This window comes from Ailuropoda melanoleuca, chromosome 14 (genome assembly GCF_002007445.2).
Source record: "Ailuropoda melanoleuca isolate Jingjing chromosome 14, ASM200744v2, whole genome shotgun sequence".
NCBI classification, from domain to species: domain Eukaryota; kingdom Metazoa; phylum Chordata; class Mammalia; order Carnivora; family Ursidae; genus Ailuropoda; species Ailuropoda melanoleuca.
The window spans coordinates 81,296,694-81,321,914 of NC_048231.1; the positions used below are offsets into that span (position 1 = coordinate 81,296,694).

The following is a 25,221-nucleotide window of genomic DNA, read 5'->3' on the forward strand; positions in this document are numbered from 1 at the left end:
TTTTAATCCACTTTGACAGTCTCTGTCTTTTAATGGGTGCATTTAAACCATTGTTGTTTAAAGTGATTATTTATGTAGTTAGATTAATGTTTATTGTATTTTTTACTGTTTTCTATTGGTTGTCTTTAATTCCTCTTCTTGTCTTCCTCTCTTTTTCTGTCTTTTGTGGTTTTAATTGAACATTTTATATGATTCCATTTCCTCTCCTTCATTAACATACATGTTCTTCTTCTTTTTTTAAACTTTTTTTAAGTAGTTGCCCTAGAGTATGCAGTATACATTTACAAACAATCAAAGTCCATTTTCAAATAACACTAATTGCTTCACAGGCAATGCAAGTACCTTATAATAACAAATAATCCTAATCCCTTCCTCTTTACCTTGCATCATTGCTGTCACTAATTTCACTTGTATGGAAGCCTATCTATATAATCAAATGCATTGTTTTGTTGCTACCACTATTTTGAATAGCTGTTAGCTGAATCTATTAGAGCAATTAAGAATAAGAAAAATAAAAATGCGGGGCGCATGGGTGGCAGAGCGGTTAAGCGTCTGCCTTTGGCTCAGGGCGTGATCCCGGCGTTATGGGATCGAGCCCCACATCAGGGCTCCTCTGCTATGAGCCTGCTTCTTCCTCTCCCACTCCCCCTGCTTGTGTTCCCTCTCTCGCTGGCTGTCTATCTCTGTCAAATAAATAAATAAAATCTTTAAAAAAAAAAAAAAGAAAAATGCTTACTTCGTTTATTCCTTTTCCAATGCTTTTCCTTTCTTAATGTAGATCTGAGTTTCTGACCTATAATTTCCCTTCTTTCTGCGGAACTTTTTTAAACATTTCCTGCAAGACAGGTCTACTAGCAACAAATTCCTTCATATATGTTTTGTCCAAGTCTTTATTTCTTCTTCACTTTGAAAGCTAATTTTGCAGGGTACAGAATGCTAAATAACTTTTTTCCTCTCAACACATTGAATATATCATTCGACTCTCTTTTTGCTGCATGGTCTCTGAGAAGTTTAATTAATTTTTATCTTTGCCCCCTCTATAGGTGGGGTGTTCCCCGCCCCCCTTCTGTTTCTTTCTTTTAGGATTTTTTTCTTTCCCTTTGATTTTCAACAGTCTGAATATTGTACCCCTATGTATAGGTATAGTTTGTTTCATTTTTCTTTTGGCATTTATACTCATGGTGTTCTCCAGCTTCCTGGATGTGTGATTTGGTGTCCAACATTGATTTGGGGAAATTCTTGCTCATTACTGCGTCAAATATTGCTCTGTCCCTTTCTCTCATTCTTCTCTTTCTGGTAATCCTATTGCATGTATGTTATACCTTTTAGAGTTGTCCCACAGTTCTGGGATATTCTTTTTTTTTTTTCAGCTTTTTTTTTAGATTTATTTTTATTTATTTCAGACAGGGGGGAGGGGCAGAGGCAGAGGGAGAGAATCTCAAGCAGACTCCATCCATGCTGAGCATGGAGCATTACACGGGGCTCGATCTCATGACCTTGAGATTACAACCTGAGCCAAAACCAAGAGTCAGACGCTTAAGTGACTGTGTCACCCAGGTGCCCCCTTTTTTTCAGTCTTTTTTCTGCTTGCTCTTCTGTTTTGGAAGTTCCTATTGACATATCCTCAAGCTCATAGATTCTTTCCTTGGCCATGTCCAGTCTACTAATGAGGCCATCAAAGGCATTCTTCACTTCAGTTACAGCTGTTTTGATCTCTAGCATTTATTTTTTATTCTTTTTAGAATTTCCATCTTTCTGCTTACATTGACCAGACTCAGATATGGCAGGGATGTTGGAATTATCAAACCAATAATTTAAAACAACACTGATTAATGTGCTACGGTTCTAACAGATGAAGTACACAAATGCAGAGCATCTTGCATTTCTGTAGGGCCCACTTCCACACCCTCCAACTCAGCGTGCACCCTGTCCTCTGCCCTTCATCCAATCAGAAAGCCAGACCGAGCCCATGCTCCAGCACAGCAGGGCTGCTCGGGTATTCATCACTCCAAAATTCTGCAGCATTAAGGCAGAGCGTAACTGCTATAAAAGAGGAAAGACCGTCCTTCTAGGTTAAAATATATACCAGTCTACCTCAGTTCCAATTTCCACACCCAGTAGTTCCTCCTGTTAACGTCTACCATTCTAGTGTCTCCCAAGAATCCACTGTGACTTACCTGACTTTCTGACTTCACATTAACAGATTAAAGCTTACTGAGTGCCCATGCCTATAACAATTGGGCCTTTGGAAGACGTCCAGCGCTTCTGTGTTGTTTGTATGATGGAACAGATAGAGAACATGAGTTTGTAACTCTATTTTCATTCCATTTCAATAATAAAAAAAGGTCAAGCACTTTCCACAATTCTGACACTAAATAGTTAAGACATAACCATGTGGAGAGATGGGGTCCCTACCTCCAAGGAAATCACAGACTAACAGAGACTCAGTATCTGGTACAGCATCCCACAAGTTAAGGCTCAAGTAACCCTCTGGGTTTCTACTAACAGTCATCCCTGTAGCAGGCACCGAACATAAAAAAATATTATTTCAGTAGATGGAAGGATGGATAGATACATAAATACATACATACATACATACATACATACATACCTGAATGTATGGGTAAATGTTCCTTTCTCTATTAAACCCATGAGGATTCCACATTTACCAAGGAGGGATCCCGAAGTGGCCTCAAAAATTGAATCCAGAAAGTAACTAAAAAGGATCAGCCCAGGTAAAAATAGGCCATTCCTAACCATAGCCTAATGATGGCATTGCAGCATTAGAATTACGTAAAGGACTTCTCAAAATTACAGACAATCCACAGGCTCCAGCCCTAGAGATTCAGAACCAGGGAGGATATAATCCTAGGTGTCTGTACTTTTTTAAAGCTCCTGGGATTGTTTTGATACAGTTGAGTTTGAGAGTCATTGGGACAGATTCCCAGATCTAGCAGGTGAGAGTCAGGAAGCCATAGATCCAGGCAAAGAGTCAACACAGGGAAGACAGAGGACTCACTGATAAGGCACAGCCAGGGCAGAAGATAAGGCTCCTTGCATACCTTCAGTTATAGGGAGAATCGGGCCTCGATTCTGAAATAGACCTCAGTGCGATAGCAGGTGCTCAGAGAGCTATACGTGACTCTTGTTAAAGTAACATGGCTCTGAGAGTATTTAAGGTTAATATCACATGGTTCACCCGTGGTTGTCAATCAAATCTCATGTTGTAACTCCCTCTGTGAAGAAATGAATCTATGGAAGAGAGTGAAAGCACCTCAATATTTGCACAGTGAAAAGTATTATTTTTCTACTATGGGAACGTGAACCTGTCACTACAATGATTATCTTCCCCCATTAAACCCTAAAAGGTTGGCACTGTTGAGCAAAATCAGCTTAATCCCTTCACCATCTTGTCATTGGCATGTCCTGAGGTCATCAAAAATTGGTGACAGCTTCAGTCTGGTTTTCCTTCACTGTCCTGGCTCTGTAAAGCCCAGTCCACAGTGGCCAGCCGCGAGCCATCTCATGAGAAAAATGCAAGCCCTTCAACTTCCCTTGAGAACATACAATGTCTGGAAGCCACTGGCTTTATCTTTAGTGAGTAAAAATTCCATCTGGACTGAGCAAACAATAAATTAGGTTTTTCACTTCAAGATACAATACTAGACAACGCGAACCTTTAAGAAAACCTCTTTTGCTGAAACTGAACCCTTCCCACTGCTAATTAGAACATGAGCGTTCGCATCTACAAAGGAGTTCACGCCTTACACAAGAGTTACCCACCAGGCTCCCTGAAACAAGGAGTTCTTCCTTTCTTTCAAGGGCAGAGCGATGGCATGAAACTCGGCACACCTGGATGTTTTCATGGACGATGTTCACACACTCAAGCTTTCATTTATAATGTGTAGGGCCCTTGAAAGTAACAAAATTGTATCTGACGAAATTGTGTCCAAAATAAGAATTCTTGAGTGACATGCACTTGATTTGTCCCTGTTTTCCTGAAGCACAGTGTTGCTGACACAGACCTGGTGCCTCTCTGGATTACCTTCCTGGCTTCCTTCCCAAGATTCTGCTTGTCTCCTGAACCATGTTACTGCCACTGCTTTTGACCAACCTCCCCAAGGGGGCAGAAACCCAGGATAGGCCCCAGGCCACATGGCCAACCAGTACTCTGTACCATACTGAGGTCTAGACTTGGATGACGTGCCACGGTCAGAGGATGGCATCAGGCCCTCTGAGTCACTGCCATCGAGGCCGATCAGGGAACACGGGGGGCCGAGCATCCACTAGGAAGTGGAAGATGGAAGGAAGCTGCATGACAAATTTCTCCTCATGTCTCCCTTCTGTGGACTACTCTGGGGACTCGTTTCTCCTTGAAATTCTCTTGGAGAAAATCCGATGTGCAGCGTGAGCATACCACCAATTGTGTTGCGTGGCTTTTCATGGCTCGTTGTGGAGCAATGGCCAGCAGAGTAACGTGCTGCATAACCTCCCAGGCTCCCTTGACTTGCTTTCCATTCTTCTTCACCCTCATCTCACAGGTCTTGCACTTTGCAAATATCACATCAGCACTTGAATCCTCGGCTAACACTCTGCTTTCTAGAAGACACAGCTTAAACAATTGTCCAAGGGTAGTTCTAGGAAACAATCTTCAAGATGGAATTAGGGAGGCCAATGGGCCGCCTGTCGGAAAGTCATAGGTATGCCACTGCTAGAGGTACGTGGAATGGTAATAATCCCTTGGCATTTGGTGACTCATGATTTCTTCAACCTTCATTGTAGTTAATAGGGATAGAGTGCAGGTGGAGGGAGGCCTAGCCCTGGGAGCACAAGGGGTCATGGCATTCAATCAACATAGAAACAATGCTAATTACGAGGATTGTGGGTTAGGAGAGATACTTATTACAGCATTAAAGATATTTAAATAAATAACAGCTCAGGGAAGTCAATTTAAGGCTTGATCTAACATCCAGATGCCCTCGAAAGGCGGTATTAAAGGAAATCTTTATTTCCTGCACCCTCGGGAAAGACTGTGCTGAGAATCAGGGCAAGGACCTAATTCTAGGGCATTTAGAGCTGCCGTGAAGACGAAATGCGGAGCCTCAGCAAATATTCTGTGTCAAGTCAGGGCCCTACTAGGGATAGTGGAGGACTCTGGGTACTGGGACGGAGACATTTCGGTGCAGGAAACTGAGCACCGAGAAACTCCAAATTCCCTTCCGCCGTCCTTCCCGAAGAGGCAGCACCTTCATTATCGCCTTCGCCAGAGAAGACCAGCTTCTGCCTGCCTGGAGAATACGCAAGCTTTCACCTAAAGCAGCGTCTTCACAAGATGATGCTTGTCCTCCTGAAGACAAGCTAACATCCGCCAACCTTCATTGTCTCCAGACTGACAGCCAAAGTCAGGTCTCAGCAAGAGTAGACGGAGGAGCAAGATCCCTATTTCAGGGAGGAATTGTCTAGATAGGTAAGAAATTGCAAAGCTAGTGAGAACTTGGGGACATAAATGGAAGTGAGTATCAAGGCTGCTAGCCCGGGGTGGCAGTACATAGAGCTGAATACAGGGGAACTGACGGACATGGAGTCACACTTGACTCTGGGTCAAGAACACTTGCGTAGTTTGCTGGGATGGCTACTTGAAACCTACACTCCATAAGGGTATACAGTGAACAAAATGAGTTGCCAGAATTACCTTGGCATCATGTTAAAGAAGAGATCGGAAGACTAAGGGAAGTGGAACCATCAAACACGGATCTATCATGTATGGTCCCAGAACCTACCATTGAGAGGACGTAGTCTTTACTAGGGCAGTAAAAATCACATTACCGAGGAAGCTATGAGCATCTCGGAGAAGTCCACTAGTGGCTTTCAGAGGCACAATGAACATAATTGCTCAATAGGCAGCAAGTTGGAGTGGCAGGCAGGGTTTCTTGATCCAGTGGGATCTATGGCTGTAATTCATAGATGATGGTGTCCTAGGGGCAAAATAGATGGACAGCCATTAGAATGTTGTATTTAGGGGCACCTGGCTGGCTCAGTTGGTTAAGCATTTGTCTTCGGCTCAGGTCATGATCCTGGAGTCCCAGGATCAAGCCCTGCATCAGGCTCCCTGCTCAGTGGGGAGTCTGCTTCTCCCTCTGCTCTTTACCCCACTAGTGCTCATTCTCTCTCAAATAAATAAATTAAATCTTAAAAAAAAAAAAAAAGAATGTATTTATGCACACACAAAAAAACCTAGATTTGCCAAATAGGACATTAACCACGGAAGGCAAAATGTTGGCCCTCACCTCTTGGCCAATTCAAAGACACGGACCCCATTGGGAAGGGAATTCCAGGACCCTGAGTCCTGACCAATGACCAGAGTCAGCCTCACAGAGGACCCAGTGCCTCTGCAAATCTACCCTGTTGTTATTTGTCCAGTTCCCAAGGATACAGTGAGGACAGATGCACTTAGCATGTGGCTAGCATGGTAGACCCCTCACAGTATTGGCCTGATTGGTGCCCTAAGGGTCACTACAGTAGGGAGGGCCTGATACGTCCTTGTATCCCACAGCAGCCCTCAAGATGAATCAGAAGCAATAGGACATTTCTGGAAGAATTTCAGAGATCAGTACCACCCTCAAAGATTTGAAAGATGAGGACAGTGTATTATATTCTCATCCAATTCACCCCCGACAGTGCACTACTGTAAGATTAACTCCATTTTCAGCTGCTGGTCTGAATACGGATCTTTACTGGGGCAGATCAACACAGTGCCTGGCAATCTATCAGCAGCAAGAATCAGAGGAAGGTTTATCTTTAACTAACAAGGACAGCGGTACACACTGTCCTGCCTCGGGGCTGTGTTCTCTCTCTTGCTCTCTGTCATGACATAGCAGAGCACCACGCTGACCCACTGTATTGCTGACGTCACGCTATTTGGAACTGGGGAACAGGGCCTGGCAACTAGCCCAAGTGCGCTGACACACGTGCGTGGGAGAAAGTGGGAGATCAGCTCCATAAAGATACAGAAGCATGCCACATTGGTGAGTTTCATAGAGTTCCACCTGTCTGGGATAGGTGGGGACACCCCCCGCAGGTAAAGACTAAGTCACGGCACCTTGCATCTCAGATCCCTAGGATAGAGGCATAGTGCCTGCAAGTTTCTTCAGGTTTTGAAGGCAACAGAGTCTAAACTTCTGTTCCATTTCTCTGATGACTCAGAAAACCACCAGTTTTGAATGGGCAGCAAGGCCAAGTCATGGTTCCAAGCGCTCTGTTTCTTGGGCCATGTGACCAACAGATCAAAAGGTGCTTTAGGTACACCTGCCCTGGATAAGAACATGCAGTCCTCGATAGAAAGGTCACAGCCCAGAGCCTGCAGATTCTAGAACAAGGCCATGCGATGTGGTAGGGATCCATACTGTTTGAAAAGCAGCTCCTGGCATAATCCTGGACCCTGACTGAGCCTCGGAGCTGACCGCGAGACACCCCCTTCCTCTGCAACCTGAGTTCCCATCGTGAGCTGGGTTGTTACCTAACCTACAAAGACTTAAGTCTGGACATACACACCAGCAACCTATCGTGCGAGGGAAGTGGTATATTTGGCTGTAGACTGTAGCAGATCCAGAAAGATGCAGTAAATTATATAAAGAGCTACCTGGACTCTCACTTCACTTATTTCTGCCACATACTGATGCTCCCTCAGTCCATACGCACAGCCTCCTCGGGGGCGCCCTCTGCCTCACTGAAACTCGGACTTGGTTCAAGAATAGGATTGCGGCTGCGTGGCTGCCCAGATCCAGAGAGGCCCGTAAGGGTCATAGTAGGAGGTGATTCTCCCAGGGAAGCAAGCTGGAACCAGGGCACCTGGCCCTCCACTTCAGGCAGAGGGACTGGAAACCTGAGGCATAGCTGCGCACTGCCTTCTTTGCAGTATTTGGATGGCTTGGCCAATTGTCAAGGGTCTGGAAGGAACAGAGTGGAGGATCAGAGACAGGGAAACCTGGGGAAGAGACAGGTGGAGGGACCTTGGACACAGGTCCCCAAGCCCGTGGACGCATCTTTAGGTCTCATATTAGTGCCCGAGAGCATCTACCCACCTGGGGCTGGCAGCGAGCAGCTGGACAGGATGGCCCATCCTCAGCCTGTCGCCCAACCTCTCTCCTCAGATGCCTCAGTATTTGTTCAGTGCGTCTGTGAACAGAGGGGTCAAAGTGACAAGGATGTAGGTTACACAAAAGTCCAAAAACAGGGGCTCCCTATCGCCAAGGCTGACTCATTTGGGATTGCTGATTGTCCAACCTGCCACAAAGACCAGTGCTGAGTCCTTGAAGTGACGTCCCTTGTCACGTAGACCAGCAAGCCACGTGGGGCAGGTCAATTACAAGGGACTGCTTTCACTTTGGAGCAAGTGGCAACTCATCCTTCCTAAAACTGACACCAGCCCCAGAAGAGGATTTTCTTCAAGGTAAAGCATTGCACATATCACACACATCAGCAGGTGCCACAGTACTCAAGGCATTGAACAATTTCCTGGAGAATGAATGAATGAATGAATGTTGGAAAGAAACATGTGATTCAGAGAATGAAAGACTCACATGAGTTCAGGAAGACCAGTGAAGCCCCTCCAGCCTCCTTGCCCCTGTCCTCAGTCCAGGCCACAGGGCAGGCTCTCAATGCATCATCACAGTCCTTATTCAGATACATGCCCGCTGCAATCTCTCTCTTCCAGCCCCTTCCTTGCAGATGTAAGGCACCATAACCTCTCACCTGGGTAAAGCACCCTGACAGAATCTATTTCATTTCATCCTCACTCTGATCTCATGAGAGAGTGAGAGGTGAGAGAGACAGTGCTCACAGTATCCATTTTCTCTTCTTCCCAGGCACAGGACTAAACCGTATTTCCCAGCTCCCCCTGAAGTTAGATTAGGACCAACTGATCTCGTTCAGACAAATGGAAAATGGCGTGGGCTGCGTCCAGGTCTGGTGCACCCAGATCTCTTGGTGTGAGCCTCCATCGCGTATGTGACCTATGGAGACCTCCAAGTCCACATTCTGAAGACAGCAGCTCCCTCGGATGGGAGGCGCCCGGTCCCTGAACGACTGTGTAGAGACAGGCCCCTGTCTGACTTGCAGTAGACTTGGACCTGAGTGGTAAACGTTTTTAGCTTGTTGAGCCACTGAGAGTTTGGGACTATTTGTTACAACAGGTAGCCTAGCCTGAAGAAAACAGGAAGAACTGTGTGAATTTCATTATGAAAAATGGACAGAGACCAAAACATCAAATGGTAAGAGAAGTACAAGTCATGGGAAATCGCCCAGCTTGCAGCTCAGCACACGTAGAGACAGATCCGTGGCTCAGCCCCTTGCAGGCTGTGTAACTCTGGGCCCATCATTCAACATCACTGTGCATCAACTTTTCTATCTGTTCAATGAGAACACCTGTCTTGCAAGTTTATCATGAGGATGAGAGATAACATTTATCACGTGCCAGGCAAATTTGCTGGCATCCTAGGTGTTCCATGAACATCCATTCTCATTATTACTAAGTCACGGATTCACATGGTAAAGAACATCAGAGCCAGGAGCCCAGCCCAGAGCAGTCCTAGCGCACAGCCTGTCGTCCTCAGCCCTGCTTTGTGCTGTGGCCAAATGGCCATCTTGTCATTATAAAGGAGCCCCCACTGGAACGCACATTTCTGAAAACCGTCCCCGAACACTCTTTGCCTGTGCGTATTTGGCAGGGCTGGGGTGAGGCCCAGGCATATCTGAAATCGTGTGACCCTGAGTTGTTAAAACAGAATGTGACTGCATCTGGAACAAAGCTGATGAAGTGGTCACAAACGGTGACCGAAGCTACCATATTCCACTCTGCACTTCTTAGATTCGAATGTTTCTGAGACGGTGTGAGCCAGCCACAAACAGGAGTGTTTGTGTTCTTTCAACTTCCATGATCACTGCGCCCTCTGGTGGTTGAGAGCGTAATCGGTTCTGTCGACTCGACGTTAGGGGAAAGAAGAAATGGATGGAGCACTGAGACGTCCTCCTGTGAAAGATCTCGGTAGACACACACACACACACACCACACACACACACACACACACACACACACACACACACACACACACACTTAAGAAAGACCAGGGGAACTCTGCCTAGAGGCAGATGAGGGAAGTGAAGAGAGGGGTCAGCTGGAGTAGAGAGGAGCAAACATATCAATGGGGAGAAAACCACAGGATTTGGAAGCGAAGCGGGCTCAGATGAGAGGAAGGAGGAAAAACGATGAGAGAGTAATCTAAGAAGTTTCTCCTGGCTCCAGACCACGGGCCACATCCGGGCTACTGCAGGATCCTCCGCCCCCAGAAAGTACAAAAGTTACAGAATTCCACTGGGCAGTCTGAAGTCTGCACCACTCACCTCTACCATGCCTCTTTCCCCTCTTCCATCTCCTTCATGCCTCATCCCTGCACTGACCAGAGAGGCTGGCCAACCTCCTCCTCCTTGAAGAAAGTGGTACAGGTGAGGACACTTAAAGTCTTGCACCTGCTGGGATAATGCCTCAGTCCTCTCCACCCCACTCTCCATCCCTCCATAGACATTCACTCCTTGAAAGAAGGCTTTTCTGGACTTCAAAGCAGAATATAAGTAGATCTAAGAAAAGTAGATTTTAAAAATTTGGAAAATTTGGACTCAGCAAAGATAAGCAGTTTTCTATACTGCGGGACTTCTCAGAGCCTTAAGTACACTAACATGCTTTGAGAGTCAGCTGGAGAGAATTAGAGGCTGGTGTTTGCAAAATGACGAGCACTGTAACCTACTTTTCAGAGAGCATCTTGAAAGCACTTGGGAAGCACTTTGTTGAACACTGGTAAGCACATTCCTGTTAAGATCCAGAGGGCAGGTCCTTGTGATAGAAAAGGGTACTATTCTAGGTGCCAAGATGGGAGCGCTCTCCCTCAGGTCTTCCACTCTGTGTGTGCTTTGGTGTATGTTCCTTTCATTTCTTCGGTCTCCATTGCCTCATCTGTAAAGTGAGGGGTTTAGAGAGATCCGTGGTTTCCAAACTGTTACAGGAAACTTGGGGCTTTACGGAGGCCCTTCATCGATTCCACGACAGTCATGAAATTTCCATCAATTAAGAAAATGTGAACTCCTGAGGGAATCCCCTGTTCTCCTCTTTCCTAAACAGAACCAAACAAATAACAAAAAGTTTATATATAACCTCTTCGACCAAACTAGGAGACAGGAAATCTATCAAACTCTGGGATATGGACAAATGCATCAAATCAGCCACATCAGGACATGGCCACAAAAATGAAAATCTGCTCCCCCCCTCCCAACAAATGCTCACCCCCACAAGAGGAAGACGCTATCCTGAGCAGCAACCGGGCCAGCAGATCCATGCGCCGGCAGGAAGTGTGGATCTGGGCGGGGCGTGTAAGTCCTTGGGAGTCTCAGCAAAGACCAGCAAACAATTTCATTCCAGCAGAAAGGAGCGTGGTTTTGAGGGGAATTACTGGAAACAGAAACCAAACTGAGCAGGGCAGGGACCCTCTGAGTAAAATGAAAGAGAAAGTTTGGGTGGTGGGAGGGGCTAGAGGAAGCTGGTCTCAGAAAACACGGGCAGCAGCAGGTGGACCAGAGAGCATGCTGGGAAGCGCAGCCTGTCCGTAGCTGGGGCCAGGGGGTAGGGGATAGGGGGTGGGGGCTGGAACAGGAAATCCCCTGGCACCAGACTGGTGGCTCAGCGACCAAGAAGTGGCTGCAGAGATCGAGCTGTGCTGAGCCTTGACCTGGGAAAAACGCCCTAGCCCCTGCTCGCCCCCAACCGCAGCTCGCCCTCCTCCAGGCCTGGAGAAGCCCCTGCTCTAAACCCAAGGGAAAAGGCAAACCCAGCCCAGCTGCACACTAAGTTACCTTCAGAAAGATTAACACGAAACAAGCAACAGCAGAGCCAAGCAGGTGCCCTTAGAGCTTACTTCCTGTGCCCTTGGCCACCTCCAGTTTCAGTCCGAGGGACAGCAGACAGGTCCCCGAGAGCCCAAACCCAGCCCACCCGGCAGGGCCTCCTCCACTGGGCACCTGGCCTCTTCCTGCTTTTTGCCCTGGGGCTCTTTCTAGCACCTCTCAGCTCTGGGGTAAGTGCAGCCCAGAAGTGCAGGGAGGCTGACGCCCGCAGGGGCAGCCCTCAAGCAAAGGAAGCTGCCAGCTTCCTTGTCCTCCAGCCCCTGCCGGCTGGCAGAGATCGTGGCAGAGCAAGTCCTCATTGCCCACGTCTTGATGGCACACCCTCCCTTGGTCCTTTTTCCCTGCCTGTCCCACTGTCCCAATCCCCCCTTCCCGCTCCTGAGATCCTGCCCCAGAGAAGCCACCCCCCGCAAGTCTGTTTCAGGCGAGTTCACATGGGCCGTGGCCCCAGAAGAGAGCCTAACGAAGTTCCAGGAAAACCCAATCGAGCTGGTGAAACTGTTGTTTTTAAAGTCCAAGGACAAGTCATTCCAGTAGTTTACAGAGTCATCAAAGTTCACGAAAAAGATGACGGAGACAGCAGATTTCTGACTCAAGGAGGTAACGGTGAGGCTGCTGACAGAGGCTTATACAAACAAGGCCCGAAGGGGCTCAGACAGAAGGATGTGGTGGGGGGAGGCAGAGGGTTTTGCTGCATTTTGGGGTGACTCACCAGAGACTCAAGGGCGCTGTGGGCTGTCCTGCTGCATACGTGCTACGAAACTGCGAATCCTAAAATGAGGAACAGTTCCTGGCACCAAACTGAAATGAATTCTGTTGAAAAAGACAAAAACTAATATATTTGAAATGTTCTACTCTTTGTATAAAATGAAACAATATGAGGACGTTTTTGTTTTGTCCAAATAAATGATTTAGCGGTTAAAGAGAGGCAGCGGAGGGGGAATGCCTGGGTGGTTCAGTTGGTTAAGCATCTGCCTTCAGCTCAGGTCATGAGCCCAGGGTCCTAGAATCGAGCCCCACATTGGGCTCCCTGCTCAGCGAGCCTGCTTTTCCCTCTTCCCCTCCCATCTGCTTGTGCTCTGTCTCTCTCTCTAACAGAGAGAGAGAAAAAAATAAAATAAAATAAAGTAAATAAAAGAGAGAGAGAAGACCATCGGTGAATCCTGGTTCTCGGTCTTTGGACTTGGACTCAAACTGTGCCATTGCTCTCCTGGGTCTGCAGTTTGCTGGTATCAGATCTTGGGACTTCTCAGCCTCCATAATCTCATGAGCTAATTCCTTATAAATAAATATATATGTTGCTGTACTTTCTTTTCAGAGAAATACATTCCTTGATCACAACGCCTTGACAACAGATAAGGCATTCTGTGAGCCCACACAGAGTGAGGCAGGCAGAAACACTATAAGCAGGGAAGGCAAATCCACTTTGAGAACATGTATCTATTCCAGTGAGGACAAATCCCTGCCCCATTCCATGATAGAAGAGGTCCAGTGTAGTCAATTTGCCGCTAGGTGAGTGTCCGGACTCCTGGGGGAATGGTCTCATATTGGGGGGTGGTGTTGGTTTCTGCTGTTGGTTGCTGTTGGCAAAGCATTCAGTGGTAGCCATAACTAGGTCAGCCTTGGTAAGGAGAAATCCATACTGTTGGGCCACGTCAAGCCTCCAGACCTGACACCTTGTCCACTTTATTCAGAAGTCTATTGTGCAAGTGGGGAGAGAGGTGGACTGATGTTCATAGAACATTCGTTTGGTCCACCTCATTACCAAAAACCTCTGCAAAGGGTGTGTTTGGATGAGCAGTCGCCTGGGAGACAAACATGTTCACAGTCTCCGCCCTTTCCGAGAGGCCTATGCAAACAACCTTCTCAAATCTCCTTGTCACCAGTCTTCCAGTCCTGTTCTTCCCAAGTCCCTGACCATCTGACCAAATCATTTGCAAGCATAGATCCATATCCGTGGACGTATCTTGCTCCAAAGTGTATAATCAAACCTACTACTCAAAGTTCTGCCCCTGGGAGAGTTCCCTTCACTGCTGTCCTTCGGGGTCATCCATAAGCGGGGCTATAATGTCTACAGATTCATTAGTAAAACTGGTCGAGTTTTTTCTTCCCCTTCCGTTGACTATGAGGAACTTCCCCATGAGGCCATAGTCATAGACTGAAGGAGAGGAAACAATGCAATAGAATTGAAGAGGGCTGAGCTATGAGCTCATGCAACTCTTCGTATCTTCTGGACCCATGTGAACCTGAGATCTTGTACACGACCTCTGTATGATAATAGATTGTTGTCTCTTGGTTAAGCATTTAGTCTCTACTGAGGCCAAACAGCAAACCAGAGGCTCTTTCTCAAAGCAAGAATCTGCAGACGTACATAGACTTGCTCAAAAATCCTAGCGGTCTCTGCGGTGATTCTCCCATTGGTAGTTTCCGGAAACTCCAAAGAGCATCCCTATTTGCCACGGTGTCATGTATCTGTTGGATCATAAGGGCCAAATGAGGAAGCAGGTGTACAATGGCCTGGGCTTGCGGAAGAATCTTTTCTCACTCCAGTTCCCAGTGGAAACTACAGACGAGGTAGTAACTCAAGACTTCCCGCTTACAGCTAAGTCCTGGACTTGGCGAGTTACGGTAGCGCCGGAAGAGAACCTGCCGCGATCCCCCTCCCTGGCTGGCCCCACATGCAGCAACGTCAGCGATACAGCGCTCGAATAGCCTTTCAGCTACTGTTTCTTCACCCAACGCCACGTGACACTGACCCTGTAGGACGCTTCAGTGGTTCGTTTGATCCTAGTTTGAAAAACTGTAACAAACACGTTGGGCCTTTCACAACTTGATCATGTCTGCGTGTGAAATAGTCCATTTCTTTTCCCTTACACTCTGAAGGGCGGGGGCGCCTGGGTGGCTCAGTCATTAAGCGTCTGCCTTCGGCTCAGGGCGTGATCCTGGCGGTCTGGGATCCAGCCCCAAATCAGGCTTCTCCACTAGGAGCCTGCTTCTTCCTCTCCCACTCCCCCTGCTTGTGTTCCGTCTCTCGCTGACTGTCAAATAAATAAATAAAATCTTTAAAAAATAAAAAAATAAAAAATAAAAAAATAAACTCTGAAGGGCGAGTATTGAAATTGTGCCCCAAGTGACCCGATGCCATAATAGCATTCAAAAAGGTTCTGTTGCCCAAGACACAGTAGATGATAAATATCGATGAAGGTGAAGAAATGAAAGTTTTCCTATTTCATTTTTTATGTACAACTTCACCTAGTGTTTCTTTGGAATATATTCCTCTCTTCCATGAACCAGTGGATTCTCTGATATCAGTTTCATCTTTTTCAGCTTCCTTCAAGGTAGACAGTGCAGCTGTGAATTAAAAAGGGAAGTTTTCTAGGAAGGAAGGAAGGAAGGAAGGAAGGAAGGAAGGAAGGAAGGAAGGAAGGAAGGAAGGAAGAAGGAAGTCTCCTAATCCTTGTTTTTAAGCCAATGATCCATTCTTAAATATAGGAAAATATATTGTAAACACACTGTCTTTGATTTTAGAAGAAAATATAAAATAATGACTGTTATGTAACATTTAAAAATTTAGAAAAGTTTAAACATATCGCAAAACAACAAGGCTACCTTCTTCTTGTGTTTCTGTAAGATGTGAAGAAAACTTTGAGGTTTCAAAATGAGAACTTATTATACAATAATGAAATCACGGGATTATAGCAGGTATGACCAAAGGCAGGTAGTGAAAGAAGTAGACTCCTGAGAATAGCATTAATATATAAAAATTCATAATATATAAAAATGGTCAGGTGAGCGACCAACTCTTGATTTTGACTCAGGTCATGATCTCATGGGTTGTAGGCTCAAGCCCCGAGTCAGGCTCTGCACTCAGCGGGGAGTCCACTTGAAAGATTCTCTCTCTGCCCCTCCCCTCACTCGTGCACACACTCTCTTTAAAATAAATAAATAAATCTTGAAAAAATATAATAAAATAAAAATGCATAACATAAACCCCACTCCTACTAACTTAGAATATTCTAGAAAACACAAGAATACATAAGCACACATTCCAGTACCTGTCAGGGTAATAACATCACCACATACCATGAAGCATCTGGATTTCAGACCTGCTATAGGGTAGTGATTCCTTTGTACCTTCCCCTTTTGCTCTTTTGGAATAAACAAGTCAGTAGTTACTACCCCTTGCCTGTCTTGCCAGTGCATACTAGGTGTGTTGAGGGCAGGCAATTTATCTCTTTAGTTTCACACATCCACAGAAGATGTACTTAACCAAACTACACCCCAGGACCCTCTTCCAGCCTAATTTACATATGGATCTGATTAGGATAATGACATTTGGGACTTGGAGCTTATGCTATAATGGGACAAGACTCTGAAGGACCTTGGTGGGGAGTAAATACATTTTGGCCACGAGGGGAACGTGAACCATCGGCAACACTATGGCAAACATACTCTGAAGAGGTCCCTCGTGCTTACGCCTTTGTGTAGTTCCCCGTCCTTGAGTGTGGGTGCTATCTGTAACTTGGTTCTAACCAATCAAAGATGTCAAAAGTGATGGGATGTTACTCCTATGATTTACTTACATTACGTAAGACTGCATCTTGCTGGCAGACTCTCTCTCCCCTTGCTGACTTGTAAGAATCCAGCTGCCAAACTACAGTTGTTAAGGCACTGAATGCCGCTCACAACCACGCAAACGGGACAGTGGATGCTTCCCTAGGGGAGCCTGGTCCTGCTGGCACATTAATTGCCACTTTATAAAAACCCTAAGTAGAGAACTGACCTAAGCCAAATACATCCAGGCTCCTGACCAAGAAAAAATTTTAAATTTCATAGCAAACTTCCTTACCATGATTTTTAAAAAAGTATCCAGCAAAAATCTATACCAAAGATTTTTAATCACAAAAGATTGGAAGTGTTCCCTGTAGAATCAAGAACAAGACAAGGATCCTACTAGTACCACTTTTATTCATTGCAAAAAGAAAAAATAAATGACAACAGGTATAAGTACTGGAAGGGAAGAAGCAAAAGTATAATTATTTGCAGATGATATAGAAAACCCAATAGAAGAGGGGCGCCTGGGTGGCTTAGTCAGTTGACCTTCTGGCTCTTGATCTCAGCTCTGGTCTTGATCGCAGGGTGGTGAGTTCTAGCCCCATGCTGAGCTCCACAATGGGCGTGGAGCCTACTTAAAAAAACCCAAACAAACAATAGAATATACAAACTAGGTATTGAATTACTGAGAACTCAGAAATGTTGCTATGATGCCAATATGCAAAACCAATTGTTTTCTTACGTGCAAGCAACAAAATATTTTTTAAAATGTAGTATAAGAGGGGCACCTGGGTGGCGCAGTCGTTAAGCGTCTGCCTTCGGCTCAGGGTGTGATCCCAGTGTTATGGGATCGAGCCCCACATCGGGCTCCTCCGCTATGAGCCTGCTTCTTCCTCTCCCACTCCCCCTGCTGTGTTCCCTCTCTTGCTGGCTCTCTCTCTCTGTCAAATAAACAAATAAAATGTTTAAAAAAAATAAAATGTAGTATAAGAAAGAGACATGATTTATCTTTTTGAAAAAGTAACTGAATAAATCTAACAAAAGACATGCAACAACTTTAGGGCACAGGTTATAAAACTTTGTAATATTTTTAAATAAGACTTGCATAAGTGGAGAAAGATACCATTTTCATGAGTAGAATGTCTCAGATATGTCAGTTCTATAAATTCAATGTAATTCCCTTCAAATTTCAGTACAGTTTTTCATGGAACTCAACAAACTGAAATTCCCAAGGAATTCATTAAAAATTAGAGCAAAGAGGCAATAATAACAGAAACAATTTTGAAGATGAATAAGGTATGATCCAGAAGCTATCAAAATATAGTATGAATTAATTAAAATACTGGGGTATCGATGCAATAACAGAAAAAAGTCAAAGTCAAACAATGGGAAAGAATAAAAAGCCCAAAAAAGATCCAGACATGCACAGAACCTGTTTTTCAACCTAGGTGGCATTGTAAACTAGCAGGGAAAGCTGGCCCCATTTATGTAGGGTACTGTATCGTTTATTCCTTATTGGTATGAAAAAAATTAAAGTGAATTCCAGCCTCACACCATACATGAAATCTATTCCAGTTTAATTAAAGACCTACATCTTTTCACTTTTAAATAAGATATAAAATATTTTTATGAATTTGGGGTAGAGAAGGTCAACATTTTTGAAAGCATAAATCATAAACAAAAATATTTACCCATCCTACCCCCTAAAAAAGTTTTTTAAACTCCTGTGTATACAAAGATACCAAACTAAGATAAAAAGAGAAACCATATGGCTACATCTAGATCTCAAACACATTCATGCGTGTTTTGTTTATAATAACAAGGAATTCCAAGAGGAGAATGGATGGACACGTTGTGGTCTATTCCTATGATGGAATATTACAGAGCAGTGAAACTTTGCTAGTTCTACACACATCAACAGGAACATCTCAAAAAGCTAACATTGCGTGGGAAAAAACACAAGTTTCAGAAGGATACACACTCTACGATATATTTATATAAAGTTTTAAACTCTGCAATTCTACCATATGTTGTTTAGGAATACATACGTATATAGTAATCATGTAAATGCATGCATGGGAAGGATAAACACCAAATTTAGGATAGTCGTTCCCTTCGCGGGGTAGAGTGTGAAGGGAAATGTAGTTGGAAAGGGCCAGGAAGCTTCGACTATATTTATTATGTCATTCCCTAAGATGAATGTTGTTTTCTCGATCTTTTAGTATGTTTTATAGCACCATAATTTTTTTTTTTACAAAAAGAGACTGGTCCTTGGTGAAATCATCAAGCTGCTGGATCAAGTCTTTCTGAGTTATTTGAGCCAATAAAGCCTCGGAGTAGTTTCAGCCAGTGGGAGGATGGTCTTGTTACCGCCACCGAAGGCTTCTAAGGGATTCTGTCTCCCTCCCCTCCCTAAGCACTGCGGCTCTCCCAAGAGCTTCTCTGGGCTGCTCGAAGCTATGGCAGCTTCCACCTGCTCCAATGTTCTGTACATTTATTCGCGAATTACTTCATGTACACTCCTCTACCATCGAACGACAGCCCTAACGGTACCTGACCATTTCTCGTGCTCTCTGTGTGCCAACACGGAGCTTGACTTCCCACAGCCATTGTTTGAAACCACCCTGATAAGATCCCGAGAGCGTTACTAACTCCATTTTGCAAACCAGGGACCTGGAGCGCAAACACACTAAAATGACTCATTCAAGGGGCACCCGGGTGGCTCAGTCGATTGAGCGTCTGCCTTCAGCTCAGGTCATGATCTCAGGGTCCTGAGATCAAGTCCCGCATCGGGCTCCCTGCTCAGTGGGGAGTCTGTTTCTCCCTTTCCCTCTGTCCCTCCCCGACTCGTTCTCTCTCTCTCCAATAAATAAATAAAATCTCTTTTAAAAAATGACTCGTTCAAGATCACACAGTGAAAAAGTGCTGAGTCGGTCTGTTTTCTGCCAGCTCCCCCAAGGTCTTTTGTCCCGGGGTCCCTCACCGCCACCTGATGAGACCGGGGCCAACAGCGGGAACTGGCGTGGTGGCCGACCGCAGGCACTGTTGAACCCCAGTGACAAGGCCAGCCACAAGGCGGGAAGCAGGGCTTCCGAGTGCTGCAGGTTGGGCCAGCGTGGCCCCCGCGCGCCCTATGGTCCCCAGGGAGGGACAGGGATCAGGGCTGTGCTGCCCCCCAGGCCCCAGCCTGTCATCAGTCCCGGGCTCGGACCTGCATGAGCCTCCGCCACCAGCTCCCACTAGGTGTCTCTGTCACTTTATTTTTCTGGCGCCTGAAGGTGAAGCAAGGCCACTTCAACTAGATAAGTGGGCTGCCTGGAATCCTGTGGTTTTCGGAGAAAACAGACTCGTTTCGCCGAAGCTGTGGGCACGGCGGAGGAGAGCGGAGGATTCCCACGTATCGGAGGCCTTCTGCTTGTCAGCCAGTTCACACGCTTGGTAGTGCCAGCCCACACGCAAGTGATACTCGGATATCCAGGGCCCTGCTGTGTGCTCTTCATGAACATTCACTCCCTAAAGCTTCACAAGACAACCCAGGAGATAAGAACAGAAGCACAGAGCAGTTAAGTAACTTACCCGAGGTCACACAGCTAGTAAGCGGTGTGGTCATTCGGATTATCTCATCCCCATGGCAACCCTGTAAGGTAAGGGCTGCCATCCCCATTTTATAGATGAGGAGCCCAGGCTCCAAAAAATGAAGAAGCCAGGGTTGCCCAGCCAAACAGTGGCCAAAGCTGATTTCAAATCTAGGACAAAATAGAAGACCTGGTGTCCTCCCTGAGAGGGAGAGGAGACTAGTTCACAGGGAGGGTACACTTTCTCAGCCCCACATGGGTCCCCTGCACAGGCCTGTGGACAGCGCTGAGGACAGGGCCACCACCCTTCGCCTCGGCAAGGCTGAGCTGCTCTGAGCTCTTTGCAGATCTGCTTCAAAGGAAACAGAAGAGCGACAGCCTGTCACCTGGAGTGCAAACCCCCCACCTGGGTGTGGCCAAAGGAGCACCTGCCACCCTCACTGAGAAGGATGAGGGCGCATTGCCATCGAGGGGCGGTTCTTGGTGGGGGCCCGCAGAGGTTACTCTAAGGCAGGAGCTGCGGGGATCTACAGAGAGCCTCAAGATTGCTCCCCTTAGCCGGCTACTTGCTGCGGCCTGAAATCTCCCCTTGAAAGATGGGTTTATGTGACTTAAGGGACTGACCTCTGTTAAAATACAAATACTGCCCAGGAGAGTCTTAGTGCTGCTCTCCATATACTCCCACCCAGGCTGTGGGAGGATCGTACACCCCAAGGAGCTGTGACTCCACGTGACTCACTGAGGACAATGAAATGGGAGTGGGCATGGTGTGTGTCTGTTCCAGGGGGACGTCGGGCCAGCCGGTGCACGGTCCTGGCCACTCTCTCCTTCCACCGCCGCAGTGACCAGCACTGCTCCAGACGGGGTCAAGTCTAGCTGCCTGGGTCCTCAGGGGAATGATGTCAACCTCCGTGGACACGTGTATGAGTGAGACATACCTCCGTGGCGGGGCGTCTGGGTGGCTCAGTTGGTTCAGTGTCCAACTCTTGATTTAGGCTCAGGTCATGATTGCAGGGCAGGGTTGTGAGTTCGAGGCCTGCATCGGGCTCCACACTTAAGATTCTCTCTCTCTCCCTCTGCCCTTCCCCCTGCCCTCTCTCCCTCTCTACAAAGAAAGAAAGAAAGAAAGAAAGAAAGAAAGAAAGAAAAAGANCTGCCCTTCCCCCTGCCCTCTCTCCCTCTCTACAAAGAAAGAAAGAGAAAGAAAGAAAGAAAGAAAGAAAGAAAGAAAGAAAAAGAGAGAAAGAAATACCTCTGTGGTATTAGCCCCCAAGATTTTGGCGTGGTTTGCAATGATAGTATAAGCTAGTCCATCCAGACTGATACACCAGCAGGGCACATTAACCTAGTAGCCAGCCATTCACACCTTAGTATGAATTTGCACACGCCAGGACTTGGAGAAAACTGGAGCTTGACTGGGGGCAGGAGGAAGGAAGAAAAAAAACCTGTATTGGTTAACTTCCAAAGATGGTCCCAAACAGTTCCAGCCCTCTGATCCACACATGTTCTACCTCGGATCAAAAGGTGGAGTCTAATTTTCCTGATCTTAAATTGGGGTGACTTTAGCAACCTGCTCAGCCAATAGAGTGAGGTGGGAATGATATTCTGGGACAGCCAAGGCTAGGTTCTAACAAGCCTCGGTCTCCTAGGACACTCACTTTTGGAACCTTCCCTCTGTCATGACCCAGAAGCCCAAGCCATAAGAAGCCATGTGGGTCGTCTACGCACCAGCCCCAGCTGAGCTCGAAGCCAACTGGCAGCCGTGTGAGTCAGTCATCTGGAACACCCAGCCCCGGGAAGCCTTCGGCCCCGGGCACTATGGGAATGCAAGCACAGGAGAAATCCCAGTGAGAACCATCTGGCAGAGCCAGTCCGCCAGGGAAGTCAGGACACGGGAGAGTAAGTGGCTTCAGCCATGTTTGGGGAGTGCTTTCTCAGCTGCAGTAGTTAAATAAGCAGACCTTGGCGCCGGAAGTGGGGTGCTGCTGTGTTCTTTTTTTAATCTGGAAGTTTAATCTCAAATTGGCCTTGGCTTTGGGACAAGGGAAGAGGCAGAAGCCAGAAAGGCTCAGAGGACTCTGTCGGTGAAGGCTTGACAGGAGAGTAGAGCGTAGAGAAGGACTTTTCCACCTCTCGAGCTGGGTGGGAAGTCGGAGACACTGGGAACTTTAGTGACCCTACATAGAAAATGTGGTTGAACTGCTGGGGTCGATGAAGAAGGTTTCCTGGCTGCGGGTTGCAAGTGCCAGCTTTTGACAAGGTATCCACAGAGAGAGAAAAAGAAAAATGAACTAAAAAGAAACTTTAAAAAATTTTTCTCTCTCTCTCACTCTTAATGTCTCTTTTTAAAGACTATATTTTAGAGCGGTGTTAGGTTCACAGCAAAATGGAGTGGAAGGTACAGAGAGTCCCCGTGGATCCCTGCCCCCAACAGGCACAGGCTCCCCCATTATCAACACCCCCATCAGTGTGGGACATTGGTTATAATAATGAACCTACATTGACACGTCACTATCATCAAAGTCCATCGCTTACACGAGGGTTCGCTCTAGGTACGTGCTACTGGCTTTAACAAATACATTGTGACACGGATCCGCTATTCTAGTATCCCACACAATCGTTTCCCTGCCCCCAAATCCCTCTGTGCTCCGGGGAGTCATCCTCTGCCCCCAACTCTGGGCAACCCTGAGCTTTTTACTCTTTTAACGTCTATAATTTTGCCCTTCCCAGATGTCATAGAGTTGGCATCATGTAGTCTGTAGCCTTTCAGATTGGCTTCTCTTACTTAGGAATGTGCATGTAAGATTTCTCCATATCTGGGGCGCCTGGGTGGCTCAGTCATTGAGCATCTGCCTTCGGCTCAGGTCATGATCCCAGCGTTCCGGAATCGAGCCCCGCATCGGGCTCCTTGCTCAGCAGGAAGCCTGCTTCTCCCTCTCCCACTCCCCCTGCTTGTGTTGCCTCTTTCGCTGCCTCTCTCTCTGTCAAATAAATAAATAAAATCTTCAAAAAAAAAAAAAAAAGATTTCTCCGTATCTTTCCATGGCTTGACAGCTCTCTTCTTTTCGGCACTGCATAATGTTCCATTGTGTGGATGGACCGCAGTTGACTTATCCAGTCCCCTACTGAAGGACATCGTGGCTGCTTCCAAGTTTTGGCAATTATGAATAAAGCTGCTATAAACACCATGGTACAGGTTTTGTGTTGACATAAGTTTCCAACTCCTTCGGGTAAACACCAAGAAGCAAGAGGCTGGATCGAATAGTAAGAGTGGGTTGAGTTTTGTAAGAAACCGCCAGACTGTTTTCCAAAGTGACTGTACCATTTTTCATCCTCACCAGCAATAAAGGAGAGTCTCCGTTCCGGCACATTCTTGCCAGCATTTGGTGTTCTCTGTGTTCTGGGTTTGGGCCGCTGTAATAGGTGTGTAACGGGAGTGCGTTGTTTCCATTTGCATTTCCCTGAGGACGAACAGTGCGGAGCACCTTTTCATGGGCTTATTTACCATCTGTGTATCTTTTCTGGTAAGGTGTCTGTTAAGATCTTTGGCCCATTTTGGAACCAGGTTGTTTTTTAACTGTGGTTTTAAGAGTTCTTTGTATATTTTGAATCAGAGTACTTGATCCAACGTGTCTTTTGCAAATATTTTCTCCAAATTTGTGGCTTACATGCTCATTCTCTTGACACTGTCTTTTGCAGAGGAAAAGTTTTTGATATTAATGAAGTCCAGTTTATCAATTATTTTGTAATGGATTGTGTTTTGGTGTTGTAGGTAAAAAATCACTGCCAAACCCAAGGTCATCTAGGTTCTCTCCTGTGTTCTCTTTAAGAGATTGTATAGTTTTGCATTTTACATTCCAGTCTATGAATAATTTTTAGTTAATTTTTGTGACAGGTATAAGGTCTATGTCTAAATTCATTTTTTTCACATGCAAACCATTTCACACGCAAACCATTATGCGTTAGATCAGTTAAGAATAAGAAAAATTAGGGGCACCTGGGTGGCTCAGTTGGTTAAGTGTCTGCCTTTGGGGTGCCTGGGTGGCTCAGTCGTTAAGCGTCTGCCTTCGGCTCAGGGCGTGATCCTGGCGTTATGGGATCGAGCCCCACATCAGGCTCCTCTACTGGAAGCCTGCTTCTTCCTCTCCCACTCCCCGTGCTTGTGTTCCCTCTCTCACTGGCTGTCTCTCTCCCTGTCAAATAAATAAATAAAATCATTTTAAAAAAAAGTGTCTACCTTTGACTTAGGTCATGATCTCAGGGTCCTGAGCTCAAGCCCCACATAGGGCTCCCTGCTCAGTGGGGAGTCTGTTTCTCTTTCTCACTCTCCCTATGTGCTCTCCCTCTCTCTCTCAATCTCTCAAATAAATAAATAAAATCTTTATTTAAAAAAGAATAAGAAAAATTAAAGTTTTTATTTACCTTCACTATTCCTTCTTTGCTCTTCCTTTCTTTAATAGACCCAAGTTTCTAAACTTTTTTCACTTTCCTTCTCTCTAAAGAATTTCTTTTAACATTTCTTGCAAGGAGGGTCTACTGGCAACAAATCCCCTAAACTTTTGTTTGTATGAAAAAGTCTATTTCTCCTTCACTTCTGAGGAATAATCTTTCAGGGTATGGAATTCTAGATTGGTGGGGGGGGGGTTCCTCTCACCACTTTAAATATTTCATTCCTTTCTCTTCTCGTTTGCATTGCTTCTGAAAGGTCAGACGTAATTGTCACGAAGGTGTTTTTTTAGCTTTGACTTCTTTCAGGATTTTTAGTTTGACAATGGTATGCCTAGATGTAGTTTCATGGCATTTACTCTGCTTGGTGTTCCCTGAGTTTCCTGGATCTGTGGTTTGGTATCTGACATTAACTTGGGAAAATTCCCAATCATCCTTGTTTTGAATATTTCTTCTCTTCCTTTCTCTCTTTCTTCTCCTTGTGATATTCCCATGATGCTTATGCTTTTGCAATTGTCCCAAAACCCTTGGATACTCTGGGGGTTTGTTTTTGGTTTTGTTTTTGTCTTTGTTCTCTTCGCTTTTTCAGTGTTTGGAATTCTATTGACATGTCCTCATGTTCAAAGATTCTTTCCTCAGTCATGTCCAGTCTACTAACAAGCTCTTTGAGTATTCTTCATTTCTATTACAGTGGTTT

General features: G+C 45.9%; 1 long non-coding RNA gene across 1 annotated transcript; it reads right to left on the reverse strand.

The window, feature by feature from the left end:
* Window positions 1-1,469: 1,469 nt before the first annotated feature.
* On the reverse strand, window positions 1,470-11,551 carry LOC105239487. Its single transcript, XR_002143587.2, has 5 exons — window positions 11,333-11,551; window positions 10,800-11,162; window positions 8,082-8,175; window positions 5,827-5,975; window positions 1,470-5,459 (listed from the first exon to the last, which is right to left on the reverse strand). It is a non-coding gene; the product is annotated as an uncharacterized LOC105239487 (long non-coding RNA).
* Window positions 11,552-25,221: the final 13,670 nt, after the last annotated feature.